General features: G+C 33.5%; 1 protein-coding gene and 1 long non-coding RNA gene across 3 annotated transcripts in view; one reads left to right on the forward strand and one right to left on the reverse strand.

Moving 5' to 3' along the window:
• CDH12 (cadherin 12) overlaps positions 1-26359 on the forward strand; it is a 1103355-nt gene that overhangs the window by 86492 nt on the left and 990504 nt on the right. The gene's annotated exons all lie outside the window — the stretch shown is intronic.
• On the reverse strand, positions 8581-12587 carry LOC103784533 (uncharacterized). The gene is made up of 3 exons (XR_610174.6): positions 12100-12587; positions 9706-9767; positions 8581-8778 (listed from the first exon to the last, which is right to left on the reverse strand). It is a non-coding gene; the product is annotated as an uncharacterized LOC103784533 (long non-coding RNA).

Raw genomic sequence — 26359 nt, forward strand, 5'->3', positions numbered from 1 at the left:
CACTTTAACTCATCTCTAAATTATGTATAATATCTAATACAAGGTAAATGCAATGTAAATAATTGGTACTATAATGTTTAGGGAACAATGACAAGAAAACAAGTTTCTGCATGTTCAGTACAAATGCAATCTTTTTTCCAAGTCTTGTTGAGTTGCTGTTGGTTGAATGCACAGATGTGGAACCCACAGGAGTTGGAAGGGCCAACTGGACATATTAAGCTGAAGTCTCTTAAGGGTCTGTTCCATGGTCGCTTTTTCTCTTCTCCACTGGAATGTACTTCTAAAGTACTGTTTTAAATACAATGAAATTTTCAAATGGGAGTTATCATCTGTGTATCTTTCTGCCATCTGACATTGTCATTCAATATAATCTAATAATTTACCCTTATTGATAAATGCAGCTTGGTTTCATACGTTTTCACTGCTGCACAGTTCCATTGTTTATATTGAGGTACTTATTTATCCATTCTATTGTTAATTTAATTTTTTTCTAACTCTAAATGAAGATATAAGTTCTTATGCATGTCTTTGTGCACCTGTGCAAATATTTTTCTAAGATATCTGTAAGTAGAATTTTCTGTGAGTGGTATGCAAATTTTAAGTAAATGCATATTGAAATTATTTTCTAAATTGTTTATTCCAATTTACATTCTCACAATTATTGTTTGAGTTTTTAATTGCTCTCTATGCTTTCTAATAGTTGAAAATCAGATGATTATTTTGCCATTATGGTAGATGTTAAATTGTATCCTCATGATTTTCATTTTCAATTTCTTAATTCCAATGAGATTTAGCACTTTTTCAGAAGTTTATTGACCATTTTAGTTTCTTTTAAAATTACCTTCCTATATTCTTTGTCCACATTTTTCAACTTCATTAACCATTTCATTTTAGATTTGTACGTATTTTTTACATATTATATTAAATACTTTTTTATTTTAATGTTTAATGCAGTTGACTTTCTGAGTATTACTTCATGTTTTGTGATCTGTGTATCTTCTTTAAGGAACTCTATATACTCTGAGAACATAAAAGCAAATACATGATATTTGCTTCTAAATTTTGTAAATTTACTTTTCTACATTTCTTATTACCCAGAAGTTTGAGAGGCATGCAATAGCAAAACAGATGAAAAAAAATCTGTTACTGACGGAATATCACAAAAACGCTTTTAAACTTTAAAATCATGATATGTGATGTGTTCACATCCAAGTGTATGCACCACTTGATTTAAACATTGTTAAAAAATCAATCTGAAAATTCTTCTATACTTTATTAAAAATAATCTATACTGGAAGATACTAGTAAGAGTATGGGACTCCAGGTCTTCCAAATCTTCTATAAATCTGTGGATTGTACAGGCCAAAAGAGAGATATTTTTATATTCAACCAAGTGATTGACTCTCTCCAATAACAATAAAGAATTTCTTACATAAGTAATGATTACAGTAGACTAGACATATCATTATCTGCTAAAACCATCATACCCATTGAGAATTATACTTAAATTTTGTATTTAGTAGATACTTTTATTCACCCCTTGGTTTATTGTTAGTGTAATTCAGCTGCTTCAGTTTCTAGGGGTGTGCAGTTTTTGTGTGGGCTTCGTTTAATAATGATGAACTTGAAGCTGTCTAAGACTTTGTGATGAGGTAAGTAGAGACATGTTCCTTTAATACCATATTTTGAAACGTGCACATTGTTTAATCACAGGAATAAATAATAAATTAGTTATTATTTCATTCAAGTTTTGATTGACATGGATATTCTAATGTCTTTGTAATGCATTTATTAATGGTTCTTTCTTTTGACTTGAGAAAAAGACAAGCAGAATTACCTCAGTGTCAGTTTTTATGATATGCAAACACAATATATGCTAATCCCTCCTTCTGGGACTCAATGCATTCCATCGTCTTATCTCTTTAATGTATCTTAATCTGAAACAATTTCTCAGACTTTCTTTGTCTTTCATGATCTTGATATTTTTGAAGAGTACAGGCAGATTATTTCCTAGAATGTCTGACAATTTGAGATTCTCAGTTTCTCATGACTAGATTCAGGTTAGTCATTTTGCGCAGGAATGCCGCGGAAGTGATGTTGTTCTCCTTTTGAGGCATCATATCTGCAGAAATGTGGTGGCAGTTTGTCACTTGAATGATGATGTTCACTTTGATTGTTTATTAATGTAATCTTTAACATTTTCACTATAGAGATGATATTCCCCTTTTTAATTAATAAGCAATCTATGTGGAAATTGTTTGAGATTTTATAATACCATGTTCTTCATTATATATTGGCCCTCTAATTTCATTGTGCATATTTATGATTCTATGGTAGGGATGAACTTTTGTATTTATTTAGTTATTTGTTTCTTTATTCAATTAATCAAGTATGAATTTATATCAGCATTCTGAAGAAGGAAATATATATGGAAAAGACAACAATTGAATTTAACTACAGATTGGCTATAATAATATATTGATGATAAAAGCTTTTCTTTTCAATAATGGTAGAATGGTTTTATGTGAGAAATATAACTAAAAACATTAGAAATACAGGCATAAAATATCTCAAATATCCTCTTAAATAGTTCAGTATAAAATGCATTGGGTATTGAATAAGTGCAAAAACCTGAGGTAAAATCAAAACAATTAAAGAATCTGTATAAAGAGTATATTATTTTTTGTATGTGTTACTCTTTCAGTCTTCTAATTAGATAAAATTATTTTAAAAACAAATGTAAAAAGCACGTGTGAGTATTTACACACTAAACTTTCACTGGTTTTGTATCATAACTTTGTAAAACTCTTACATATAAAGTATAAAAATGTATTCCACAATTTTGTAAGCCAAAGAGAGCCTCAAGGAAACTGATATAAAATATTTTATGCTTTAGCCAATTACTGCATAGGGGAATTGATTGAAGTTCTATATCTTAATTATTATTCATTCACAAACACCATTTTTTCCTTTTATATATTAGATTGTATAAGTAAAATTTACTGCATTTCATTTGGTGAATAAATGCAGTTAAATTTAGAAATGAAATGATCACTCAGTACTTAGAATGAAGATGATCAAACTTTATTTAAACTTGGAAACACTGTAGCAAGTGAACATTTTCGCATGATGGGAAAAAGAGCCCACGAGTCCATCTTTAAGGTTTTCTACTCTTACTTTTATAGGTTAGAAACCAAAAGGCTAAACAAGTCACTATATAGAAGAGAATGGATTAACTGAACAAATTGTCAGAGGCTCAAATACTTAGAATAGTTTGTGAACCTCATGTGCAAAGACCATTGCTACTTTTTTTCATGTGTTTGTAGGAATTTGCTTTCAGACATCTAATACTGTTAACAGAGTTGACCTTCATTTGTTTAAAAAATACTCAGTTATGTTAATTAAATTATGTACATGATAATCATTTTCTTTCACATTACTTCACACATGAAAGGGGGTAAACAGTGCTTTCTTTTATATTTTGATAATGATAGTTTCTGATCAATTTTGTTATCTGAACAAGGAAAACTGTATCACATAATAATATACTGTCCCCCTATGTTAAATAAAATGTAAGACAGATTTTTATTATTTTGTAGATAAAGAAAGGTAAAATCTAGAGATGTGGTTCTCAGACTTTTATTCCTTTTTGAGACACACTTAAATTACCATGATGTTCCATTATGAAAAGTCAGTAGACTGTCAAATTTTAACTCTCCAAAACAACACCTCTTCAAAAAAGTAAAGCTAAGTTTATTAGGCATATGGCATCAAGGCAGAACATCAACATGAAAAATTCTTATTCGAAGTATAAATGTAAGAATAGATGTATTTTTTTTTTAATTTTCAGTGTTCAGGATTCTGGGCTCAAGTGACTTAAATAGGACATGTACAAGCAGGGAACTCTTTGGAAGTATGTAAAGTTCATGACATCGCAGTTTAGAATTTGTGTGCAGAAAAGATCTTGAAGCAAGTTGTGATAACTAAACTGTTATTTGAAAAGCAAATTGTTTGCTCAGATAAGATAACCATTGTCCTAATACAAGACATGTTTGCTCAGAAAAATTAACTCTTTATCAAGATGAATGTATTTATAGGAATTTCCTGACGCAAACAGTAAATTATTAGTTTATACTCTTATCTTCCCAGAAAAGAATGTTCTGAAACAAATGATTAAGTCAATTTGACCCAATGATCTTAGTTCTCAGTCCCAATCCTTTAGCTATGTGGATTCAATTGGTCTGATCACAGTTTTCAAGGTTATAAATGACTGTCTTCCAAAAAAAGCTGATGACATAACTTTCTGCCCCATTCAAGAAATAAGAATCATTAACACAAAATGAATTACTTGCCTGTGTTATTTTAATAAATAATGCTATTCTAGCAAATAAAATACAATAAAACTCAAATCACAATATTTTAATATTTTTTTAAGAATGACTGAGAATTAAATCTAACAACTAACAAATGTGTAAGATAAAATTAGATTTTTTATTTTGTAACACCAAGGGACAGATCTATGGGTAAGAGATGACTCCTATAATTATTATTACTTCTTCTCCATGGGACTCATGCATTTAAAAATTATTGATTTTCTTTATGTATATATATTGGAATAATTTAGGTCAAATATACACATAGATGCATGTGAGTTTGTACATATACACATTACATACATTTTGTAACTGGGTGATGTATAGGTTAGGTTTTAGACTTTGATTGCCAGTTTAACTACTAACTAGGTATTTTACCTGAATCAATTTACATCTCTGAATATACAATTTTTTTCTCTCTGGGAAACTAGGACTTTGAAGTTCATAATCTTTCTTTATACCATTGGCACCTTTATAACACTAGGTTATGTGTGTGATTGTGTGTGTGTGTGTGTGTGTGTGTGTTTGAGAAATTACAAACTCTGAAATTTTGTAGAAGATTAAAGTACATATCAGTAACACATGCTAAGTCAGACACAAGGTTTTGTTTGTATTTTAACGGTTTTATGCACAAAATCTACTTTCTTCTTTTGTGATTTATTATACATTTTCTTAAAGATTAATCATAAATTTAACAATAGAAATAATTTGCAAATATTTTAAATACCCTTTAAGGTGTCAATTAAACTGACAGAACAATTGCTTTTCCAGATGAGCAAGCGCTTGGGAATAAATTGGTTTCCAGAAATTTCTTGAATCAAACAGTAAAATATTTATTAGTTTGCACCTCTACCTAGGTGTAAATAGTAAAACCTGTTCTGATTGGTAACTTCATAGGAGATTTGGCATATATAAGTTAAAGAGCAGACGTTACTGCTTATATTTATATCTTGGGCCTGTAGCACTTAATATTGTGGATAACCATTTACTTGTGATTATGAAAACTCCTGGGGGGCACACCGTGGCATGCATGCCCTTCACATAACTTTGTAAGGGTTTCCCTTCTCCAGGCATTTTCCGTTCTTAGCCGAAATAAGAATGAGTTGCTTTCAAGATGCTTTCATAAAGATTTAAAAGAAATTGACCCATCTGAGATAATTTTTAATATAACCTGCTCCTAGTATAAAACCCAGGATATAAATCATGAAACAGAATACTTCTTCAGTCTTCATGAAAAGCTGGGGCAATTTTATGCTCAGGTTTGTCCACTGGAGCTTTTCAAGATAAAGACGTGAATAAATACAAGTGACAAGTCAGGCATCTTTGAAGTGTCATTCATTAAGAAGTGAGAGGAAATATTTTAAACTATGACAAAAAAACAGTTATGACTGAGGGATAACATCATGTATGAGCTCTGTTTGTAAAATGATATAAGAATGCAAAACATATCGCTCAAACAACTGATATTTGCATGAGTGATGGAGAGTATTTTAAAATTTAATTTCCCATAAGGAAGAAAATAATTGTCAATAAAAAAGTGGGTTTTTTTGTGCATGTTGTGGAACTGGATATTTGTGTTGCAGACGTATAGGATCATACCACAGTTGTATATCTGGTACACATTCGATTTCAGTTACTCAATTGCACAGTACACTGTTTAAGATATCATTTTGAAAATATAATCTTCTTCTCTACAAAGAATACACCAGAATGTTTGACGTATTGATTTTTTAATTTACCTTTTTTTGTTTTTTGTTTTTTGTTTTTTTTTGAGACGGAGTCTCATCCTGTCACCCAGGCTGGAGTGCAATGACATGATCTCGGCTCACTGCAACATTTGCCTCCCGGGTTCAAACAATTCTCCTGCCTCAGCCTCCCAAGTAGCTGGGATTACAGGCAGCCACCACCATGCCCAGCTAATTTTTGTATTTTTAGTAACAATGGTGTTTCATCATGTTGGCCAGGCTGGTCTCGAACTCCTGACCTTTTGATCCACCCGCCTCGGCCTCCCAAAGTGATGGGATTACAGGCGGGAGCCACCGCGCCTGGCCCATTTATGCTTTTTTCAAATACCTACTGGTACCTGCTATTTGTTAGGAATTGTTTTAGGCACTGAGAATATTACAATTCACAAAACAGAAGAAACTTTTCTCATGAATCTTATCACCTATTTAGATTCTGTAGTTAACCAACAAACTGTATTGTCTTTATCAGTTTTATATAGACCTAATGCTTAGAAACATGTCAGCTGTCAACTTCTCAGAAAGACCACCAGAAAAATTGTTGTTCCAGTAAAATGGAATTTATTTTATTCATTGCTACAAAGGATGCAATGGTTAATTTCATGTGTCAGTTTGGCTAGACCACATCCCAGATATTTAATCAAACACATCCGGATATTGCTGTGAAGGTATTTTCAGATGAGATTAACATTGAATACTTTGAATGAAGCAGATTACCATCCACAAGGTGGGTGGACCTCATCCAATCAGTTGAAGACCTTAAGAAAAAGGGTGACCTCCCTCTAGATAAGGGGAATTCTACCAGTAGACAGCCTTGAACTTGAAGCACAACATCAGTTCTTCTCTGAGTTCCCAGCTTGTCAACCTACCCTGCAGATTTCGGACTATCCAGCATCCACAACTGCATGAGCCAACTTCTTAAAATAAATGTCTCTGTATATATAAATTCACATCCTATTGTTTCTATTTATCTGGAGAACTCTAATAGTGGGATAACACCATCATGACAGTCTTAATCAGAAGGGAGAAAAAATAGACCGATATTTATAGGGTTTCATTTAAAAATTATTTCATAATAAATGCGGGAAGTTTAACTCGAGCCATGCAATTCAAGGAGCTAGTTCAGATTAGGTAGTTAATGGTATAATAACTGTGGATTGAGGGGCTAGAGAGGAGATGGTATTCAGGCAAGTACTGAAGAGTAAGCTGGAAGTCCTGATGAGCGAACTATTCAGTTGCTTCGAGGTCTTCAAGAAGCAAGTATTTCCTAAAGAAAGCAGCTAAATGATCTTGCCTAATTTTAGTACTTTTTAACCCCAAAACAGGAAAAAAATTCCTAAAATTGTTTAGCATAAGGACAGGAAAATACATCATTTCAATTCTGAGCTGTATATATGTATACTAGAGGTTGAAGAATAAGGTAAGAATAAAACAAGGCTTTGGAAGAAAGAATACATGTGTGGTGGCCTCTTTGAAATCAATCTAAGTATTTTTTTTTTTTTTCTGAGACTGCGTAGCAGTCTAGATGGTGAAATATATCCTGAATCACAAGTCAGAAGTCTAGGTTGCCAGTTCTGATTCCAGTTTTAACTTTATGACTTAGGCAATCTTTTGGACTTGTTTGGGTCTGTGTGTATTCACCTTTCATATGGTATCTTAGCCAAGATCTTATTTGGTTTTAAAATTTTGTTATTTTCTTAATAGACAAAAAAAATAGATAATATCTGCTTTGAGCAAGTCATAGGGATAAGACTCCTCAGAGAATACCTGATGGAATGAGGTTGGAAATGAGTACTTGGGAAAAACTAGAGAACAATAGATTTCTCAAAAATTAGTGATTGCCTGAAGCATGCTGAATATAAAGATGATTATTTGAGCCATGCCGCTGTTCTCATAGTAGCTTAATACACAATTTCATAGCCCTTCCATTGACCATTATAAATAAATCAATCATACTTTTGTCACTATGAAGATTTATACATCCAGTAGATGGACAAACATTTGCAAATAGAAAATATGATGTTACAATTTAGTATTATTAAAGCAAACAAAGTTTACTCTTTGCTCTGTTAATGCTGGGTAAAACTGCCTTATAAGAGAATTGTTATTTTTATGCTAAGAAAATGGGATAAGACCAACTTCTGTCAAAAAAGGAAAAAAAAAAAAACTATAAATCAAATGGATGTTAGAGAACACACAGACAATGTTTAATCTTCCCTTTTATAGTTTACAACTTCATAGTTTTCATCTGGGAATGATTTTTGTTTGTTTGCTTTTTTGTGGGGTGGCAAGCGAGGACACATGCCCACTGCTGCTGCTACTGATAGTGGCTGTCAATGGTCTTCTTTAGAGATGCTTCGCCAGAAGGGTCTAAGGTAGTTGCCAGAACAGTTTAAAGTGGTTTAGAAACAATCTCTTTTATTTCTGTTACATGCTAGATTAACAACAACAACAACAAAACTCTATAATGTGTGCTATAGATAATGCATTTATTTAGTAAAAATGAATGTTCCACTTTTCTGCAGATTCTTTACCTTCACAATTCTGTGGCAGTTAGATGACGAGAGCTCCTGCCACGGGTATCGGCCGCCTGCACTATCAGTCTCCAGCAGTGCTCCTATTAATTATCTCGCCATAGTGCTGGAGACAGATAGCAATCTTTCCTAAAGAGCAGAGAGATTTAAAGAGGCAGAATTAATTAAAATTGATTCCCACATTCTATCACGTAAAAGTCTGCTGGGAGCCTCTCCTTTCTATACCCCTCCCCACTTCATGTTGTTGTACTACATGGTACAGGTGGGAATCCATACCTTAGAATACTAATTATGTAGCTTGAATGGGTTATCCACAGTGATTGGCAGTGTCATGCATGAAAGGATTTTAAAATTTATTTCATTTAGGGGATTTCTTCTGGGACCAATTCTTTCTTCTAACTTATACAAGTTGTTATTGAGAGGAGGACAAAGCTGACAATCCAAGGTCACTAAGGATTATCAGAAAACTTGCAAATGAATTATACATTTTTAAATTGAATTGTTTTACATTGTATGCTTTGGAGACACATGAAGGATTAAAAATGCTGATAACAGAAGTATTGTTAAGTATCCATGTATGTTAACAATCTTTTTTTCTTTTAATGAAAACATCTGAATAATAGAACTTTTACCTGAGCATGGGCAAATAACTAATAATAAAATGAGCTGATAATCCCATATACCATTTTATACTATATATAACTAACCATTACTAGTTTATATCAAAATGAAATATTGTTACTTTAATGAAAACAATAATCCTAGACACCTCAGACTAAGTTTTACTTAATCAAGGAAATGTATTAGTTGGAGTCAATTCTGATTCTGTAACAGTGAAACCCTAAATGTTTAAGCAAGGTAAATATTATGTTTCATGTGACCAACGCAAACATTTAAACACCATAAATATGATCTTTGGTGTAACAGTTCAGAGGTTACCATTCCAGGGGTGGTATGTGCTCTACCATCTTCAAGAGATAGCTTTTATCTACATCTACAGGAAGAAGAAAAGTTACATGGAGAATATTAAACAAGGTAAGGAAGAAGGCACACTACCTTGCTTTATAAACAGGATCCTGAACTTGTAAATAACCAAGTGCTGCTGCCCACCTAAATCCCTATTGAGGAAGTAGAGGGTAGATATTAGAAAACAGCTAGCACGAATAAGGAATGCAATGTACAAAGTAACAATTTTTTTTTTTTTTGAGACGGAGTCTTTCTCTGTTGCCTAGGCTGGAGTGCAGTAGTGTGATCTTGGCTTTCTGCAACCTCCGCCTCCCGGGTTCAAGTAATTCTCTGTCTCAGCCTCCTGAGTAGCTGGGATTACAGGCATCTGCCACCACGCCTGGCTAAGTTTTGTATTTTTAGTAGAGACGGGGTTTCACCATCTTGGCCAGGCTGGTCTTGAACTCCTGACCTCGTGATCCACCTGCCTCAGGCTCCCAAAGTGCTGGGATTACAGGTGTGAGCCACCGCGTCCGGCCAGTAACAATTAAATTTGTAAAGTTGAAAGACTTAGCGATAGTCTTTGCTTTGTAATAGAGTTTGCTTTATATTTCTTGGGCTTTCACATTTTATAAAGAATCCTTTTTAGAGTTAGAAATTTGATAATGAGGGTAAATTGTGATTTGGATAACAAAATAAGTCTTTTGAAATATTCTCTTTTTAATATTCTTCACAAATGTTAAAATAATAATTCATGAATAAATATGAGATAAATAATAGGAATAAATTAGGATGGAATAGAGAATTAACCATTAAGTTTATATGAAATATTTTTTATGTTTTAAAACTGACTGAAGTGTGTCATTCCTAACTAAATAAAGGTTTCTAAAGGGAACTTATGTATCTTTGAATGTTACAAATATAGTGTACGATGGATTTGTTACAACCGCTATACTAGTGTTTTCATCAGTATTTTGTAACTCATTATTTATTTGTTCAACAAACATAGATAGACCACCTAATATGTGTGAGTATACTGTTATAGACTGAGCAGAACACAGCAAAGCAAAGCAGTCCATTTCTTTTCTTTCTTTCTTTCTTTTTTTTTTTTTTTTTTCGGTCCTTGAAGTTAGGATCCATTACTTCAAAGCACTTTCAAATCTGTCATTTCTAAAGAAGGAATTTTTCAGGGGAGATTTACAGCATCAAGAGTTTTAAGGATGGTTTAGTAGAACAGTCCAGGTCAATAAATAAAATTATAATAAAAGCAAAGTATGTAAAATTTCCCCTGTAGATACATTGTACCCATTTTTCACAGTTCTAACTTGTTTATCCAAAAGTGTACCCTAATGATTTAGATACTTTTAAAATAGTTAGACAGTGTTAACTTCCTTGTTATTGTTTGCAGCCTATATGTGAATGAGTATATACCCAAGAAAAGATAAAAAGTTTTAAAACTTTAGAAATGTAATATTGCCAAATTTTCTGTGTATATATTTGGGCAAGTAAAGTTTAAAAATATAAATCTTGAGAGTGTCACCAGCTTAACACAAGAGAAGAAAGATGTCAACATTTTCCTTAAGTAAATCATTTTTTTCTAACAAAAGCAATTGTGTTGTATGAATTCTTACATATTGGCTTTATTTTTCTTCATACACTTTCCTACCTTCAAGAACTTTTTACCAAAAAAATGTGCATTACTTTGCTCGTGATAGTAAACGAGTTAAAATATTGTAAAAACTATTATTTGGATACAAACTCAAACTGTGACACATTGACTAAGAACCCTAGATTTTCTTATAATCTTCATGTATTAGCCTCATAAAGCTGAACAATTTACCACTGGCAAGTGCATGTGACCCATCAGTTACAGGAAACTAACATGATATAAAAACAACAAATACAGTTTAACAGTTATATAACATTTTGAATAAAAAGTAGTGGATGTGACAATGAGATGAATAAGTATCTTTATGAAAAAGTGATATTAGAAAATTATATTAGAATACTTTGATTTCAGATTTGTCACACATTAAACTTGTAATGAATAAAACTAGTAAAAAATGGAATAGATAAAACCAATTTAAAGAATATATAGTATCAACAATATCAGCAAATGATAGGAGATACCTTATGTAAGATCCATAGATCCAGATTTATCACTCCAGAAATATCTCATTTGAAAACAAAGGCATCAATTACTGTTTGTAAGTGACATAGAAAAAAATGTGGATTAGAGACTGTGAGAAATGCATACAATTTTAATTTTTTTACACTGCAGAGAGGAGTCCCATGGGTTCAATTCTTCTTCCCACATCTAATAGACAGTCTCAATAAGACAGTAAAATTGAATATTCATATTGATGTATAACTTCCTCCTATAAACACCTAACCAGTTTCTTTGATTTTAGCCTTTTTCCTTCCAAGCTGTTTTCCATGCTGCTGGCAGAATTATCTCAAAAAATCACATAAGGATTAAATAAGAATCAACATCTAAAATCTTACCACTCATTACAGACTCATGTGTTGCTCCGTCACTTTCCCATCTCGTTTTGTGCTGTTATGTCTCTGCTTTCAGTCCCTTTAAGGACTTGACTCTCTCATCTTCTCAGGCTTCTACAGCTGCTGTTATTTTTTTTTTTTGTCTGCTTTCCACTTCCTTCCCTCTCTCCTGCTTTCCTTGATGATTTTACTCCTCCTTTGTCTTAGACTTAACCATCACCTAGATCTATCTTCTTTCCACAGCAGATGCCATAGTACCCTGTTCCTCCCACCATCTGTATTACTCACCATGCTGTTTTCCATCTGCCTGTTCACTTGTCTCAATGTCCATCTGGCCTGTTATCTCTGTGAAGCCAAAGACAGTGTCTAGGGTTGTTACCCCAGTACTTAGAACAGGCTCCTATAATTTTTTGTTTTCGTTTTTGTTTGGCAAGAACACGAAAGTGTCGTCTCTTGTCAACTGGTGCACAACATAATGACTTTTTTAGTCAAATTTTTAAAAGCATTCAAGTTGCTTGCTGGTATTTTTTACTGATTCAATTTCTTTCATAATATGATGTTCGTTGTTTAGGTTTGATAATGGATAATTGCCAGGTTATTTTGGTCATTTAAATGACTAAGTCCCTTTCAGTGCTTTTGACTTCAAATAGTCAATTTGGATGATGACATGTGAATTAGACATCACAAACTTATGGACTGCTTAATAACAGACTTCAAGTTTATGAAAAGAATATGGATGATAGTAAGCAGCTGTTCCCCTTTCCATTAAGAGGAAAAATGAAGGAATAGACATAATAATTGCAACAGAAGTTAGATAATAGGGATTTTTATTTCTTTGGTTTTTGTTAGCAAAGCAAATTGTTATGGAAAATTTTTAAGAACTAAGGAAACAGTAATGTTTCTCAAGGTTAAAATTTAGAGGACCAAAAGAAAATTAATCTGAAGTGTGTATCTTCTGCCCAACTGCAAATATATATACATATATATGTATGTGTGTTTGTATATCTCAAATATTTCTTCTTCTTTTCATTCTGTCTGTTTGAAATCTATTCCCTGCAATATGCTTCCAACTGAGAGTTTAGATTCTTTCCATACTTCTTCCCCTTCCATTTATACAACACATAAAGTCAAAAAATATTTATTTTTCTTTCAAAGCATACTAGATCCTCATGGCTGAGAATGCTCCAGTGGCTTTGTTTTGCATTGAGAATAAAACCCAAACTCCTCACCAAGGCCCATAAGGCCCTATGTCATCTGCCTTTTTTTTCTTCTGACACAGTCTCGCTCTGTCGCCCAGGCTAAAGTGCAGTGGCGCGATCTCAGCTCACTGCAAGCTCCGCCTCCCGGGTTCACGCCATTCTCCTGCCTCAGCCTCCCGAGTAGCTGGGACTACAGGCGCCTGCCACCACGCCCGGCTAATTTTTTGTATTTTTAATAGAGACGGGGTTCATCACCACCTCATCTTCTACCTCACTCAATATATTCCAGTTTCATAGCAAGCTTAATAAACTTCTGTTTCTTGAGTTTATCAAGCTTGTTAATGTCTTATAGCCTTTATGATTTATGTGTATTCTGCTGAAATGTGCACCCCCAGGTCTTAACATGCCTCGCTCTTTCTCATCAGTCTGCTCTTGGCCAAAGTTTCACCTCTTCAAAGAGCTATTTCTTGGTCATTCTCGTTGAAGCTGCCTTCCCTACGTCTCTATTCCCTTCTTTGTTTATTTTCTTGTGACATTTAACACCGCTCAAAACCCTCATGCATTTAGCTGTTTATTACTTGCCTTGTCTGTCTTGTTCAGAGGAATGTGAGCTCCAAGAAAGAAGTATCCTATCTGCTTTCTTCATCACTGCATCCCCAGAACCTAACACAAAGAGCAGGCACATAGTTTGAGAAATGAAAACATGTGGAAAGTTTCCGGTACAGAGTTCCACTAAATTCAACAAATGAGAGCAGAAGGAAAAGGTATCATGCTTCATGAAACTCATTGTTAGTGTAGCTTCCATACTTTCCGGCTTCTTTGAAAGCCTAATTATTGAAGTTACTCTAGTATTAATTAATATAATACATGTACATTAAGGGTTTTTTTCTTATAATTTTTCCATATTAAAAATGTTTTTAAAAATCTCTGTGGGTTCTTAAGTGCAAACATTTTCCATAATGGGATTACCCATGGGGAAAATTTTATAAATCTATGACTAAAACAATATTAATTGTACCTGCTGTGAAGCAAAAGCAAAATAAATAGCAGATGTTGGAGTAATATAATACATTTAGTTTTTAATAGCTAGTATGAGATTTGCTACTTTTTTCTAGAACATCTCCACACTGAAATGCTAGCAATTAACGTAAACTATACAGCATCTGTGAGCTCACTTTGTTTAGACTTGTAGCTGATCACTCTTCAAGAAAAATAGAGTATAGCATCTGCTGGCTATACTCTGAGAATACTGCCGAAATAGATGTTTATGTACCACTAGTCTTCAAACAGTGGTTATATAATGTTTATATTCATATAATGACACTTGATTATCTCACACATGATAAATATGTATGGTAGCATCTTATCATAAATGTTTAGAATAAAATACCAAGAAATTGCTGTGAAGTGAAGTAAGATTATTAGATGTGTTTTGCTAGCTGGCAACATACCCAAACCAAATAACTTCAGAAATATCAGTGAACACGTGGCAACAGTTTTGCGGCAGCTACATTTGAATTATCAACTGGAACTTTTTACAAACACCTCCTAAATGGATATAGAAACATTAATGTTCTATATTATTACTGTTGTCTATTTTAAGAATGATGAGAAATACTCCAGACGCTAACAGCTAACTTTATATAATATCACAACAATTTTATGTGACATCTGGGGAAAATAATGATAATTAACTTACTATAAAAAATTATCATGGAAATAGAAGACTTTTTAGCAGTATGTTCACATGACCAAAAGATCTGGACTCAGATTTATCTTCAAGAAAAGATAAGAGTGTATACTTTGTAGATATTTTATATATATGTATATTATATATATATATCACAGTTTAATAATTCTATTTTTGATAATTTCTATGTTATTCCATTATTCTCAAAAAGGGACCACTGTGCTTTTTCAGATACGCGATAAGTCCCATCTTAAACAAATTACATTTCCTCCTATCTTGCAGCCTCTTTAAGGTATTACCCAAACGATACTTTTCCTGCAAATTAAACCATTTATTTTTCCTCTCCCTTTACTTCTTTTCCTTTTCCAATACATTTTATTCAGGTGATTCCAAATCTACTTAACAACTGTTCTCAGTACCTCAGTAAGTCATTCATTTTCCCTACATTGTGAAATGTAAAGATTTATTTTAAATTCTTACTTCTTATTCCAGGGTTGTAAACCTTGTTCTCATTTTTTCTCTCCCTACCTTCCTATCCCCTACCTTTTTTTTTTCACTATGATTTCCTAACATTAAATACCAACTCAATGTTAATTGACTCAAATGTGTATGTTGAGTTGGGACCTGACTTCTGAGCTACAGAGCCACCTATCCGGGTGTCAAATGGCTTCATCTTAGTATCTTGCAGGTATTTTACTATTATTTTGTTGAAAACCTAACTCATTTTCTCCACTTTACTTCCTCAATGTACTTCCAAACTGAATTCTCCATTTAACTGTGTCATCAGTATCCCAAAACTAAACACTGTAGTTTTCCATTATTCCATCTCTCTCACTGCCCTACATTCGACTGGTCATCAGAACCTTCCAGTTTTGACTCAGAATATCTCTCTGGGTTTTGGCTCTTCTTGATATCCCCAGTACCATATCTCACACCTTGTAATATTTTTAATCCTTTAGTTTTATTCACATTGCTATTACCATAATGATAATATTATTTCCTCCTACTTGGACTACTGCCATGGCTTTCTAATTGCATTCTTTGCCCGTTGTTCTTACCTATTGAATCCAGTTACTTTTGTGTGACAGAAAATAGATGAAGTTACACCCAAGGTTTATGGACTGCAAATGGCTTGCCCTTACCTATAGTTATAAGCCCAAGTTTCTCAACATGATATTCAAGGCTCTACAGCATGCGAACCCAGTTTTCCTTTTTAGTGTCATCTCCTGTGGCTCTCTTTGGTCATGTTCCAGAATAAGTAGCTTTTCTCTTTGTTCACTTTCCTAATCTCTCCAGGGAAAGAAAAAAATCCATGCCTCTTCCATTTTACTTCCTCAACATAAATCAAATATATCTACTATAAGATTTTCCTATGTAACTTTAGTATAATATGTGTTTTTCTGCACAGGAAAATTGAGTGCACTAGATTAGGAATGATGTCTTACCAGAGCCATATGTCCAAGACTAAACGGTTAAGGAATAGGTGGTAAATGAAGGTGGAAGAAGTTGATAGCTATATGAATTGAAAAATTGTATGTGTGCCTAAGTGATTTTGTGTGTGTCTATGCAACTCAGAAATAATGCTAACATACGAAAATGTAATGTATCAAATATAATGAGAATGTACTGCCTATTTACAGTAGGACGCATGCATGTTGTAGGAGGGAAGTCTGCAGTTTTGAACATCTGCAAGGGGAACAGGACCACTTCTAACTGTCCATTTTCAAATTCTATCAGAAATCAATTTTGCCTTCTCTGAACACAGAATGAAGCAATCACTCTGTGTTCATAGAAAAAATAGTGACATACGTAGTAGATATTTAAATACCATTGCCTTCCCTATTTGGAGTCCCTGGGGTACTACATGTATTCTACTCATACTAGTAATACCAATTTGATTTTACTTTTAGAAATATATAAGTTATTTTGTCTCTATGTAGGAAACCTATAACATTTCTTCTTTGGTTTTATGATCCAGTTCTTGTAGCATTTAAATCTGCAAGTCCATGAAAATCATTCACTTGAAACTAAAAAGAATTTGAGGAAACATCAGTATTTCAATTATGCTATTTTATACTTCATCAAAGCATAAAATGTTGCCCCACCTTAGTAAAGCATTCTGTGAATCAAAGTAGTTTAAGACAATAGACTTTCTAACCTTGGGACCATATGTCCCTTTCAGACTCATTTCTCACCTGCACTTCAGACAGGTCTCTCTTTGAACCCGTTTGCTTCAGGGCCAGGCCCTCAGGCCTCTGTGCTGTGCTCATGCTGTTGCTGCTGATCATACTTTCAACTTCTGCTTGCACGTTACAACTCAAATGCCAATGCATCAGTCAGTTGTCAGCTCCAACACGCCCACCAGGGCCAAATATTGCACAATTAGCCCCTCCTTGCAGTTGTCCTAAAAGCATTGAGAGCATTGTGTTTAAAACCTAAGTCGACACCTCTCCTCACCTTCCCACATCAATGATATCTCTATCATAGGCCTTTTGTACTATACTTCTTTGTCTCCCAGCCCATTGAGTTTCAAGGACAGGTATTGTGACTCCAGCAAAAATAGCCTGGCATGAAGGCAGTCAATAACTGATGAACTGAAGTCAAACAGCCCCTACGCTAAAACATTGAGAAAGCTTGTTTTTGTTTATGTTCTCACTAAAATGTAATGAAACAGCATTTCTAAAGAAGAGATTTGGTGAGAGGCATTTACCATAATAAACTTAATATGGAAATTTCATCACATCATTACAATCGCCACAGTCTCTACTAATATTTATCTTAAGATTTCATTTCTGTGGATATGATACTTGAAATTGAGTCCTTGGTGTACTCTATACACAGAGGTTTCTTTAGATCTTAAAAGTGTGCTTTTCTTCCTTTGAATTATAAAAGATAGCCTAAGTCTTTCATTAAGCTTCTGGAAACAGGGCCCAGAAGAAAACGAAATACATCTTTATTCTCATTCACACAGTATTCTATACTGAGCAGGTCAATGTTTTGAGACCCTGCTTTTATCTTTATCTTTTTTTTCCTTATTCACTCATGTCTCACAAATATTTTACTTGAGTCTTCATTTTCTGTGCTGCCAGTATTATCTATATTTTGGGAGCACTTTGCTACATCCAGTCTACTCATTTATGTCTTGTGTATTCCATCATCTTCTTTTATATGTAACCACTTCCAATATTAAAGTGTTTCAGCACCAGCTCCTATATTTCACTTAAAACAGTGTGACACTAAAAGTCAATTTATTCAGTTGTATACAGAAAATAGAATTTATGCTTATCAGCTCAGCTGTTCCATTTAAAAAAATGCTTATTTTTGTCTTGTTTCAATTTACACATATTTTATTTAAATATACCTTTCAAATAGTTTATTCTCTTGAAAAAGTTTTAAACATTTTATTTTTCCAAAGCCATCTCAGTGGCAAACATCTTCACTTTGGCATTTTATCAGTTTTCTTTCAGTGATTATAGCTAATGTGTGCTCTTTATGGGAACCAATTCTTCTCTACTCAAATTTATTTAGATGGAGACAAATAGCATTTCTTGAATTACCAGAATATAAGAATTTGAAAAGTGCAAGCACACCCTATTCCTATAGCTATCTATCCATTTATTCCTGAATACATTCTGAAAAATAAAATACTTGGATTCATAAGAAATTTTTAGTTCTATTTTGCTGCAAGGGCAAAGTTTAAAACACTAGGAATCATAAATCATTCTTAAGAATCACATATTTTTAATGCTTTTATTGAAGAAATCATAAGCTACAAGAACTCAAATGCAACTTTGGCTATAAGTTAATTGTTTCATTATTTACCATTATTTTTTTCTTTTCTTCTCTTTTTTTTTTTTTTTTTTTTTTTTTTTTGGCAGTGTCTCACTCTATTACCAGGTTGGAGGGTAGTAGCACAATCTAGGCTCACTGCACTGCAACCTCCACCTCCCAGATGAGTAACTTGGACTACAGGCACACAGAACCATACCCAGCCAATTTTTGTAGTTTTTTTTTTTGTACAGACAGGGTCTCACTTTGTTGCCCAGGCTGTTCTTGAATTCCTTAACTGAAGCAATCTGCCCATGTTGGCCTCCTAAAGTGCTCAGATTACAGGTGTGAGCCACTACACCTGGTCTTTTACTGTTTATAAATGGGGAAACATACCAAATGAGTACAATATTAATCCATTTGGACATTTTCTTCGTTTGAATATTACCATCATTTTAAAAATCACATGTTATTGATTATAGGTAAGGCTTTCTGTAAAATAAACATATAATAAGTGTTTAACCATTTTTCTTATATAAAAATTATTTACATGGCATGACATTTCTAGTTGTAACTAATTTTTACCCATATTCAATTTATTAAAGTACACATCACTTTCAAGATCTAGAAGCACTGAGGAAATGAACTAGGACATCAAAATGAAAGTAGATGTTGGAAGACAGAGGAGAAATTCAAGTTGCCTAATGCCTCATTATACTTTTACCATTCTCAATTTTTAAAGTTTTTATCTTGGATTAAGTTTCTAACAATGACACTGTGTACAGCTGTGTTTAGGAAGCTGCTACTGTCTGTGTCTATCACATAATGATTATATACTTTTGCCTTTTCCAGTCATACTTTGAGGTGTAAAAATTCTGATGTAAACATCTGAAGTTAAATTTTCTTCTTTAAGCTTACCATGGAATTTTCCAAATGCATTTTGCAAGCTGATTTAATATGTTACTGTGCTGGCTTTACAGATGTACAATAAAAATAATTTAATACATTGCAGTGACAAATACTGAAAATTAAGAATGGTCAAATGTAATACTTATGGCTGTTATATTTCAAAATCATTTACATGTGGTTTTAAATATATTGCATTTATCCTAAACATACTGTCAGAAATACATATGTTTGCATGCATGCCTGTAATGTCTAACTCTTTCTTGGTGTTGATTTTCATTTTCCAAACACAATCACAATAAAGTCCCTACCTTGGCTAAGTTTATACCATGTCCATATTTACAGCTTTTTAAACAGATCTCTGATAAACCAGATAGAAACATAATAAAACAGTGATAGTTGCTCTTCCTTCTGTCACTTTTTGGCACTACTCATTAGTAGAAAGAGAAGGTGAGAAGGTGACCTTCTTTTTTTAAAATTGTTGTTATTGTTGTGGGATTTGGGGGATTGATAATTGGAAACCTCCAAACATTCTCCAAAGACCAATTAACAAAGGATGATGTGTAAAGTGCCAGCCTGTGTTTCAATTAAATGCCTACTTTAGGTGGTACTCAGCAGAGATACAACTTCTATATATACCAATTGTCTTCTTGCTATGCCCATACTAATAATACTTTGGAGAAATTAATTACTAAATATTAAAATATTTTTTTCAATTGACAGATGAACCAATTATTATATTTCATACATGGACCTATTATTATATCTCACACAGGGTAAATATTTTTGACCTTTTAAATTGCTCTGTCATTATAAGAATACAGGTTAGTTGTAGAATGACAAATAACCACTGCATTATATTTTATTTTATTTTTTAATGTTTATTTTAACTTCTGGGGTACACATGAAGGCCTGTTACATAGATAAACATGTGTCATGGTGGTTTGCTGTACAGATTAATTTATCACCCAGGTGTTAAGCCTCGTACCCATTAGTTATTTTTCCTGAATCTCTCCTTCCTCCCACCCTCCACTCTCCAAAAGGCCCCAGTGGATACGTTCCCCTCTGTGTGTCCATGTGTTCTCATCATTTAGCTCCCAATTGTGAGAGCATGTGGTATTTTATTTTGTGTTCCTCTGTTAGTTTGCTAAGGATAATGGCCTCCAGCTCCATTCATGTCTCCGCAAAGGATGTGATCTCATTCTTTTTTATGGCTGCATGGTATTCTATAGTGTATATGTGCCACATTTTCTTTATCCAGTCTATTATTGATGGGCTTTTAGGTTGACTTAGTGACTTTGCTATTGTGAATAGCGTTGCAATGAACATATACGTGCATGTGTCTTCAAAATAGAATGATTTATATTCCTCTGTGTATATACCCAGTAACAGTATTGCTGGATCAAATGGTATTTCTATCTTTAGATTATATAACTTCAATGTTCCTAAGTGAAAGATTTAGATTTGAAAACATTGCAAATCTTCCCAAGGTGATCTTTAATGCAATTTAATTTAAAAAAAATCTCAATGGGATGCTTATTTGTTAGTTTATTTGCCTAACTCTTCAATTGAAAACTTAGTACCGTGATACTAATTTTAATCTATAGAAGAGCAATGGGTGGTATTTGAAGAATGACGTGATTTTCCTGACTTTATGATTTATGGAACATTTCATAAACAAGAATGTTTCATTGCAATATAACTATAGATAGGCCAATGAAAAGTCAATAATTCCAGCAGATCTGACAATTAGAAATATTTAATATTTATAATATATAAATATATTTAGCTAGCCGAGTTAATTATTGAGTGTTAATTATATGTCAGGTTCTTTTTAAGTTTTCTACATAGATATATTAACTAACTCTCCTACCCACCCTGTTAGGAATTTACTATTACTATTCCCATTTACAGACGAGGTTGCAGAAACCAAAAGTCTCAGAGCCTTCCCAGAGTCACACAACTGGTAAGGGCACTCTATCATGATAAAGAGAACAGTTCAATTCGTGGTAAAATATGGCCACATTAACAATTTTTTTAATTGATTACCAGATTATTTGAAAAAAGCAAAAGTTAAATGCTTACCTGATGATGTGTAGAGATATAGATGGTTGTTGAAGATTTAAACAAACAACAAAAATCTACAGTTGCTATCTATAAAATTGTTGGGAGACACATACCTTTTAAAGTGATACAATAACCTCATTTATTTTATTATAAAAAAGCTCTAAATGTAAATAAGGAAAAATCACTTATTTGTAAAATAAATAATGTAAAATATAAACTTTTAATTATCAATGAGATGAATTAAACAATTCACATTTACGCATTGTATGATTATACTGGAGTTTTGTTTGTTTGTTTGTTTTTGAGACGGAGTCTCACTCTGTCGCCCAGGCTGGAGTGCAGTGGCGCAATCTCAGCTCACTGCAACCTCCGCCCCCCTGTTCACGCCATTCTCCTGTCTCAGCCTCCCGAGTAGCTGGGACTACAGGTTCCCGCCACCATGTAGTTTTAGTAGAGACGGGGTTTCACCATGTTAGCCAGGATGGTCTTGATCTCCTGACCTCGTGATCCGCCCGTCTCGGCCTCCCAAAGTCCTGGGATTACAGGCGTGAGCCACCGCGCCTGGCCTATATTGGAGTTTTAAAATGTTAATAAGAAGCTTGTCTTGGGTTTGATCATAGAGACCCTGTTCTATAATGCCTGTGTTAGGAGGTGTTACATGTGCTGGAATGGCAACTTGTTGTTTTACATTAAAAATATTTAAAAATATGTATACTCTTTGAACCATAAATTCTATTTCTAAGGAAGGATTATAAATGTATTTCAAACAACAAAATGCCCAACAGTAGAAACCTGACTTAATAAACTACTGAATGTGACATACCACATTAAAAAAAAACCTTTAGGTAGCCAGAGACTGATAAGTAAGAACTTAACTGTAGTTAATGCTAAATAATGTCAGCTATTGAAGACTTCGACAGTTTTAACAGGAATGTTATATATTTTTCATGAAGTAGAGATAAAAATTGCTATGCCAAACAAAGATTTTTAAAAATGTCTTTCTGTCTTTAATAAGTTAATAAGCATTTAATATATAAGGCATAAAAGTTAATATTTTAACATATGTAACTCCTGGGAACTATAAGTAAAATGATCAGTAAAACATTTCATGTATAATGACCTTTAGCAATTTGTCTTCCAAAAATATTCACCTGTACAGACAGTCTTACAAATGAGAATGCTAAAAATCTGGATGACTACATCCTGAAAGGAATAGCTTTTTGTCTCTCACAGAAGATAAACACATTTGACCATTTCTATGTCATCATTTTTCTTCCAATTTATGGTGTCAATACTGCTTCCCCCAGCCAGGAGCATTCTCCCCTAAGATTTTATGTTTAATAGCATACATTCATCAGAGTTCTCCAGAGAAATGAATCCAATAAGATGTGCATATATACATATACATATATATACATATACATATATATACGTATACATATATACATATACATATACATATATATATATATATAATCTCCATGCTATTATGGATGCTGAGAAGTCCCAAGATTTGCAGTGTGAGTGAGCAAGCTGGAGAGCTGGAGACCAGGAGAGTTGAGGAACTCAGAGTTCCTCTGAGTCTGAAGGCCTCAGAACCAGGAGAACTCACGGTGTAAGTTTCAGTCTGAAGACTGACAAGCTGAAGTACTGGAAAGAGCTAATATTTTGGTTTGATACAGTTGAGCAGGAGGAAATGTCTCTTGCTTTGAGGGAGGGTCAGCCTTTTGGTTCTATTCAGGCTTTCAACTGATTGAATGAGGCCCAACCACATTAGAAATGACAATCTGCTCACCCAGTCTTTCCATTTAAATGTTAATCTCATCCAAAACACTTTCACGGAAATACATGGATTAATGTTTGACCAAATATCTAGGCACCCTGTGGCCCAGTCAAGTTGACACATAAAATTAACCACCACATAGTAGAATGCAAATATACCTGTGTATATGAATATATATATATGTGTTTATATCTATTTGAAATTAATATATAACATAGTAAAATTATATAATATATATAATATATAAATGTACTTGTTCAATTGTGCAATAGATCCTAAATATATGTATTGATATTTATTGATATATGTCTGTTAATTAATTCTGGCAGCATATTATGCTTAGTTGATTCTGAATGTCAAAGGTAGAAAATGGAGACCTCCTGGTGGAGAAAGTTTTGTAGATTGTCTGATTTGGCTATCCTAGGCAGATAAATAGCAGAGTAACCCATTTTTCATCTACTATTTTTTGAAGATATTTCCACAGGCTTTCTAAAGATTAGGTCCAGTCTGATTCTTCACCAGCTTCCTTTTTAGAGCAAGCCATGTGGTCTTATTTCGCTTTTTTGTCTTATTGCTATTCTCCCTTGGTTTTCTTGTTCCTTAAGACAGAGGGCAGCTCATACTCAGACTCCTCTGGTCCTCAGGATCTTGATTGCAGTGACAATAAACCCCTTGTTCTTGTTTTTCTTCTTGGAAAGTCTTTTCTTTTCTTTCCTTTCTCTCTTTCTTTCTCTCTCTCTTTCTTTCTTTCTTTCTTTCTTTCTTTCTTTCTTTCTTTCTTTCTTCTTTTTTTTTGAAATGGAGTCTTGCTCTGTCACCCAGGCTGGAGTACAGTGGCACAATCTCAGCCCACTGCAACCTCCATTTCCTACGTTCAAGTGATTCTCCTGCCTCAGCCTCCCTGAGTAGCTGGGACTACAGGCACCTGCCATCATGCCCAGCTACTTTCTGTATTTTTAGTAGAGACAGGGTTTCACCATATTGACCATGCTGGTCTCGAACTCCTGACCTCAGGTGATCCACCTGTCTCTGCCTCCCAAAGTGCTGGGATTACAGGCATGAGCCACTGCCCCTGGTCTGTTGTTCTTAAGCTTTCTAAAGCATTTTGTTCATCATAAGAAATTCTCTGTATGGAGGTCTTTATGATTCAATCCACAGTATCTATTCCAACCCAAATGGTGGTAAACCCTTGCACTTGTTAGAGATTAGTGTATCACTGAGTTTCTGATCCAATGCTTGACCATGTAGTATAGAAGGAAGAATGCTGAGAGAGCTTTTAGAAAATTGTCATTGCTCCTAAGGAGACACATACAGATGTGAATATTACTCTTCCATCTGCTGGATCCATCTTACAATACTGAGGGAGGCTAACTTAAAAGCAAAGGCTTTTCACATTTTGCATGAGATGATGGAGGCTGAAAGGCAACCTCCAATCTTGGAGCCCACCCTACCTCTAGACATACTTCAGAATTAAAAACAACAACAACAACAACAAAACTTACCATTTAAACCAGTTTGGTTTGAAATATTCTGAGGTTTCCTACCAAAAGCATCCTAACGGATATAATGCTAATAATAAAAATAGCAAATATGGGAAATAGCATGCTTGTTTCATTAAAACTTAACCTCAAATCTCTAGAAACATGCATGTTAAAATTAATAAATGTAAAAGCAAAGAATCTACAATGTTCATCACAGATTTTCAAACAGAAGATTTTCTCAAAGACAATCCCTGGACCTGATTTTGTGGGTATGTTTCATGAAAACTGCTCCCCTTCATTGAAAGTCATCTAAAAATTTTCCTTCAAGTAGACTTACCTTTAGAGAGGATGATTCAGTCCAAGCAAAACAATGGTTAATTTTCAGAAATAACCTTTTGTAATAAATATCTCCTGAGTTACACTAGATATCAGTGTGAATCATTTTCTAAATTCTCTTCTACTTTGGTGTCACATTGTGCGATATTTTCAAATTAGAATAGAGAAGGCACTTGAAATCCCCTATTGTTTCTAAAAAATACTATTCTTATATTTTGTTTTTGTTAATAGGGATGTTTAACAATATCTCAATGTTCATTTAATGCATTACTTTTCAAGACATATTGCCTTTCTCACAAGAATTTGCAAGTTTATCATTAAAGTTTTTATTCAGTTCTATAGGTAATCTTAGCTCATGGAATGGTAGTATACAAGTATTCTTTGAATCACAAAATTGTTCATTTAAGCCTTTCCCCAACACAAGTCCAGGGAGATTAAGTTTTAAAACATCTACGGAAGGAATCAATAACAGATTCCAAAATGTACATGATTCTGTTTTTTTATGTCTTTTCCTCATTTAGAATAAGTTGTAAATATATCAGTCCTAAAAATACTCATAATAATTTATTTTATATTTACAATGAAGATGCTAATAAGTTTTCTTGAAACACACATTTTAAACATCAAATATTTAAAAGTGACTTTTAACAATCATTACCATAGATATAGTGGGAATCATAAGCAGTAGCCTTTTAACTCACCCTAAGACAATTAGAGTTGAACTTTTTCTTTTTACCTAATGAATCTATAACTGGAGAAGATATGTTTAGCATAAATACATGATCATGTGTATTTATATATACATGTGTATTTATATAAAAGAACAATTTCTCGATCATGTAGGAAAAGTGGTTAATGCTGAACAAATTAGTAAAGTAATTCAAGCAAAGAAAATCCCCTATAAAGAGAGCTAGTAAGATCCATGTTATGTAAAGTAAATGGTATAAAACTAAGGAATCAGGAGCTTCTTTTCCTGTTAAATACAGTGTTCAATTTCCAAATACGTAAGACTACACTGCAATGTAAGGAGTGT

The sequence above is a fragment of the Pan paniscus genome, chromosome 4, assembly GCF_029289425.2.
Source record: "Pan paniscus chromosome 4, NHGRI_mPanPan1-v2.0_pri, whole genome shotgun sequence".
Classification (NCBI taxonomy): domain Eukaryota; kingdom Metazoa; phylum Chordata; class Mammalia; order Primates; family Hominidae; genus Pan; species Pan paniscus.